The sequence below is a fragment of the Macrobrachium rosenbergii genome, chromosome 27, assembly GCF_040412425.1.
Source record: "Macrobrachium rosenbergii isolate ZJJX-2024 chromosome 27, ASM4041242v1, whole genome shotgun sequence".
NCBI lineage: Eukaryota > Metazoa > Arthropoda > Malacostraca > Decapoda > Palaemonidae > Macrobrachium > Macrobrachium rosenbergii.
The window spans coordinates 42,048,088-42,054,723 of NC_089767.1; positions in this window are offsets into that span (position 1 = coordinate 42,048,088).

The window sequence follows — 6,636 nt, forward strand, 5'->3', positions numbered from 1 at the left end:
CTTGTTACATTCATAAAAAAAAAATCAGACCTAGAATTTTCTCTTTCAGGTCCAGGTCAGTTTTGAATTATTCAAACCTCTTGACCTTTTAGCCAGAGCTACTACTTTCAGTTTTATTACCAAGTTTGGATAAAAAAAAACTATTTCAAAAAGAGTGGTGCCTCTTTTATTTCTAAAAGAATTGTTCCTCTTCAGTAAGCTTTCAGTTGTCTGAAGGAAAAACAAAAGTTGATATGTTTATAAGAAGATATCAGATGGGAAAGAATTAAAAAATAAGACCAGTCCCATTCCTATCAGCCGAACTAGAGTTCTTGGGTTTAATCTTTTGATCCACTTGAACTGCAAAGCACACATTGCCTACAAAAAAAGTAAAAATACATAAAACCTTTTAAAAAAATAATCACATTCAACCTTGATGTCATTTTACAAAGCAGAATTTCCCTATTTTAGGTTTTGGAAGTCAAATATGGTAATGTAAATGGTTCAGCATCAGACAGAGGACCAAATGCCATAGATTCAAATTGTAATGGATGACTCAGAATCTGCACTTCAGTTTTCAAATGCTCCCACGAAGTGCCATCAAGTTTTCAGCAAGTTACTGGCAAGTAGAAAGCTTTTCAATCAGAGACATTTTTATAAACAACCATCCACCACCATTCCCAGTTAAAGCCAATAGAATTGAGACTAAAATATACTCCTGTGGGGGCATGTTTTTAATAACATGTCCCCAAAGGAATTAGTAATTTCCAGTGACCAGAAGTGCTGTAGATGCATCTCTCTTGCAGATCATTGTCTGCAGTGTCATCCAAATAGCTGGATGGCTTGGTAGACTCATGAGTTTCCTTGCACTCAGAAGTGGCAGCATTAATAGGGTTCAGATTGAACATATGACAGTAATTGCTTTTGAGCCATTTCTGATACCAGAGCATGATCATAGGCAGTCAGAAAATACAGACTTGACTTTCAGACGATCAGCACCTTTTGTGAGCTTTCAGGATTGATCAGAGGTAAGTCTTAAAATTAAAGTCTTAGGTCGATATTCAGTGTTTGCAAGCATTGATCAATGATTTAATTTACTTGTTGGTGAGTGTCTTATTATTTGCCCAAAATAGTAGTTTTAGACTTCATGAGTACTTATAATAATTCAGTTTCAGATTCATAAGTATCACATCCAGAAAGGTACTTGAAAACTGATTTTGAAATGCAAATACAAGTAAGTTGAGCTTATCAGAGCTTGTAAAAGAAGATCGAGTGTGTTGAATTTAAGAAGCAGGATATAATTCAAGACGGGTCTGGTTTGAGAAAAACTCGATTACAGATAACTTAGGCTCGTTAAGTTCCTAGATGAAAGAATCTGCCTTGCTACGCAAAAGTAATCAATGTAAACATAAAAATACACATAAGTATCACAATTACACAATGCACCACAGTCCTGCCTTCGAATTAGTCAAACTCATTTAACCACGGATACTTGTTCCTGGACCACGCGTGTGGGCAGAGACTGCAGGATAATAGCCTACAGTATAACTGCAGCTCAACGTATTTTATTTTATTAACTACACTTAAACCAAACCAACAGCGAATGTTAAGTTTTGAAAATAAATTAGTCGCTCGAATTATGGCGGAATCATTACGATTTTCAGTTTATCCAGTTTGCACATTTTTAAAAGAACTTCAGTTTAATATTTTCTTTCATTAAAGGCACTTTGCTTAGTCCCATGTGTGGTTTGACTTATTGCTGTGGAAATAGATACATTCAAACCAATATACAATCTTGAAAAAAAAATCTCATTGTCTCTTATTCATTATCTCTAGGTAGCTTACAAAAGAAAAACAAACTTTTATGGTTAAGAAAGACAGTATCATAGCTACTCCTTTGCTGTCCATGTTGGCTTTAAATATCATCCAGGGACTTGATAATTGAAGTAAACTAACACTGTTATTTGCCCAAGGTAGAAAATCAAACTAGGAATATCATTACACATGGCAAGGAAGTCTCAGTGCAAGACTGCCAAATGGTAGCATTTGGTGTGGGAAGCAAATACGATAGTCAGTGGTTAAATTGATAGAAAACGACGCTTTTGGCTATCATGCTGGGATGTTTAGAAGTCTAGCAGGGACTATGGACTTCGCTTATTTGAAAGCAAGGCCCAGCCATGCAGTCAAGCTACTTTATGTACACAGATTGATTGCAGATGTTTGACAATTGGACCTGACATTTAGATAGTAGACAAGTATAACCGAGAAGGAATGATAACATTTTGGAGAGAAATAATAGTTGAATATCGCATGAGACTGCAGCATTTAGCTGTTAATTGTATGTTCATAACCCGAATATTCATAATTTAGTTTGAAATACTGAGGGCTAGATGATATGGATGATCAAATAGCACTCGAAAAAACTGAAGACAGTTAATATTGTACTCGAAACGACTGTAATTTTCGTGTTTAGTTTACCTTGTTTTAGCGTCAGTCAAGGAAAGCATGCGTAACGAAAGTACATTCCCTGATGCCAAGTAAAAAAATAGCCTAATTATTCTGGCACTGGAAATAATGCTTACTCGAATACATAAAGTAACTTTCCCTTACATAGTCATTTTTAAAGAAGACTACATTTCTTCACTGGGTTGAATTTAGAAGAACAAATTGCCGCAACCATCATTAATGGGATTGCAATATTCATTAATTTTAATAAGCACCTTGGTTCCAAATCATGTGGCCTTTTAATGCTTCTTGATGAGCAAAAGCTTAAAGTAAGACCAGTCCCATATCTATCAGCTAAACTTCTTAGATTTAATCTTTGATCCACTTGAACTGCAAATCTAGACAACGAGAGGTCTTGCACCATCCTTCAGTTAAGTACAGAAAGACGGGAAAGTAGTGTCTTGCGGAAACCCCAGAGGCGGAATATCCTCGTCGCCATGGAAAGACGCATCATCTAGTCCAAGGTCTCTAGACCTTGATCTAGTCGTACCTTCGAAGAACCTAATGAGATTTACTTAGGGAAGTCTTCCTAATCATCACTTCGCATCATTGTGGCAAAATTCAGGTGAGTGATTTTGAAAGGAGGCCCCCCCCCCTCCTTTGTTTATGTAGATGGTAATCATGTAGTAGAGATTTACTCCGCGCCTTCCTTCCGATGTTAATAGAAACTGTGTATGTTGTAAGAATTTGACTGTTTTAAGAGATTGTGCACCTCTTGTTCTCTGGCTCATTGACGTTTAGTTGCTAACATGCGTCGTCTGTGCAAGGCGATAATTTTAAAAAGGCTACTCTTCTGGTTTACGAGATCTAAAATATAACTGAGGCCTCTACATCGCAGACTGAAAACATAAATTTGGGTCCGTCGTGCCTGCAAATCCAAATAAAATCTCTTTTCAGATTTCGGTAAAGCGATTTCCTTGGCAATGATTCCTCATACACAATGGAACATTACCTTCCATAGTTTCCCTAAAGGTGAAAAGCTCATTGCCATAGATACGTCCATGTTTCCGCTGATTTCCACCCACCCCTTACACACACACACACACACACACACACACACACACACACACACACACACACACACACACACACACACACACACACATCATTAATGCCCTTTTGGTTTAGCGGATAGTCAGAGGAAGAATATGGCACGCGATTCCTGGCACAGGTATAGATCTGCGTAGTGTAGGTTTTAACCTTTGCTTGTATTGATCCAGACCAGTTCCGGACAGGTCTTAGCCAGATTTTGTCGGTAATAATACGTAGGACTTTATTTGTAGTATTAAGGACATATAGGTGATATTTTGTTCGAAAGGGACTGGCCTCACCTTCTCAAACTGTAATAATGTCAAGGCGTGATTCTTTTTATGTTATAGGCCTACCCACATACACACCTAACGCATTATTCTCGCACAAGCTTTATTTTCTAACAGAATTTAGCATCTCTTTACAGATGTCTATCACAGATACATTCTCGACTCTCTGAAATGTGAAATCCCCACTTCATCAGGCTTAGTGTATCATCTCTCAAGATGATTTGCAATATTTTTTTTATCTCGATCATAAGCCTACGATTCCATAGTTAATTTTGATTTACGCAGATATTTTTCATGCATAAACCCACTACTTTCTCTTTCATACCTTACAGCATCAGTCTGGTTTAATCAGTGAGATTTTTGTGTATGTTAATTTAATGATGCATGCTGGTTTCATTTATAAATTCTTATCAGAATTTTATGTCACAGTAGCAGGCACTCATCTCGTCTGCAAGATTATCGCCAAAAAATTTCAGATTCTCTCTCTCTCTCTCTCTCTCTCTCTCTCTCTCTCTCTCTCTCTCTCTCTCTCTCTCTCTCTCTCTCATTTATTTTCTTGGTGTATCAGGTGTGTCTAAGGACGCATTTATCGAAGTTATCGAACGATTTGTTTCTTTCGAAAGAGTAGTTGACTGCTTGTCACCTAAGTAACATCACTCCATTAGATCTGCCTATATCGTGAGTGCTTTTTTTCATTTTCCAATTATTGAATATTGATTATTATTTTGCATTGGTTGATGGAGCCTTGTCATCGTCTCAGTCATTCCCAAGAATAAAGTAATTCTAACTGTTTAGGTTAATATAAAGACGCAATCGATTATTTCATAGATATTTAGTTGCCAAAATATTTGTTTAATGAAAAACGTCAGGGCGAACCCCTATCCGGCGCTGATGCCGAACGGTCACCTTCAGCCTCGGTCTAAAAATTCCCAGTTCGTCCTTTGTTATGTCATTTGTTTCATCTCTTTTAAGCCGTGAAATCGTCTTATAGACCGGACTTTTAAGAAATATCATCCTGAATATTGTTTTTAAGATGACTGAAGCCTCCTAATATCAAGTAGGCGCACCAGAATTATTGACCTGTCGGCACTGTGCGTAAAGCTGTCGTTGTATGATGATGCCATGTGACGTGAGAGATATATTAGTGACAAAAATAGTACTATGCATTGATGACAGAAAATATTGCATTTTATAAGTAGGTTTAGCTTTTATAATCAAGTTTTATTAGAGTCGTTAACAACACGGAAAGCGTTTTACATCGAAATTTGCAGCAGCTCTACTTTAAAACAGGAGTAGAAATAGAAACTGGAGCGTGAATCGTGCGTGAGAGAGATGCACGAATGCCAGACTGTCGTCTGCTTCTACCAGTGTTACCAATCCACTTACGAAAAATATAGCGACTGTGAACTGTAACTCTCTCTCTCTCTCTCTCTCTCTCTCTCTCTAGAGAAGAGCGACTGCATGTGACACTTACCATGCAAGGCTTCCTGTAGTCTGTATTACAGTTGTATGTGTTTGTGCGGAGAACAAACTTTATTTGGTCGTTATATTACGCTGACGCAACAAGCCATAAGACTGCCATTGATAAAGCATGTTACCGTTGAAATTTATTTTTCATTTTACAATTATTGCACTAATTTTGCCCTTAATCTGAATAACGTGTGGTGTATAGTTATTTGAAGTTTATATGTATATGATTTAGATTATTGATAAGCAACTTTATGAAATGATGAAAAATTCTCTCTCTCTCTCTCTCTCTCTCTCTCTCTCTCTCTCTCTCTCTCTCTCTCTCTCTCTCTCTCTCTCTCTCTCTGACAACATAATAACTGGACAAAAAGCTTAGATCTTATTCAAGGAAGCTGTATGACGGTATACTGTCTTGAAATCATCTGTGGTCAAAATGCCTGTTTACCTTCACATGAAATATGCTTAAATTATGAAAATTTGGATTTAAGTGTTTCAGTCAAATACTGTAAACGCACGCTGCGTATTCATAAATGTTAAGCAATCGCATGCAGTCATACACAAGCTATACATTTGGTTACAATCTGTTTTCGCCCACCTTGCTACCGGAAGCCAGTCTCTTCTGAAAGATAGATAATGAGAGGCGAGCTTAACTAGGACATGAACACCTGGACGACAAGACGTGTATCATCTAGTTTTCATGTCTGTGGAATTATTGCGTCTTCTGATTTAAATAACCAAAATTTGATCAATTTTATAATTAGCAATGCTTTTCAGTAACTTTTCTTAAGAATGTAAAGTAATAAGAGAAATGGATAGTTTTCATTTTTAGAAGAATTTGTTTTTTGACGTAATTTAAATCCATTATTTTTAACATTTATTCTCCTTCGTACGACCTTAGTCCCATCCTCCTATGTGGGGTCGGTCGCTCGAGTCTATTTTGGACATTGCTTGTTCCACGCTCAGTGATTTTGCGTCTCTCTGTGACATCACTCCTAATTCTCTGCCTACCCCATCCTACTTTCCCTGGCTTTATCAGTTATTTTACGAAATCCACCCTTTTACGCTTTTCACTTTCAATACTTTCGAACTAGTTACTCCAAAGATCCATCTCGACATTCTCATCTCTGCCCTTTCCAGAGTTCCCGCCAATTTTCTTGCATTGCCCACGTTTTTGCACCTTACAGCAGCACTAGACCGATATCTTTTGTAGACCTCAATCATAAGTCTCAAAGGAACCTTATATCAGTCACCTCTGAAACATGTCTACTCGTAGCCCAAGCTGCTTTAATACTCTGCCGCCCCTTCAGCTCACATCCACCTTTCTCGCTTTAGACAGAACCCAAGTACAGTACTTGAAGCTATTTGT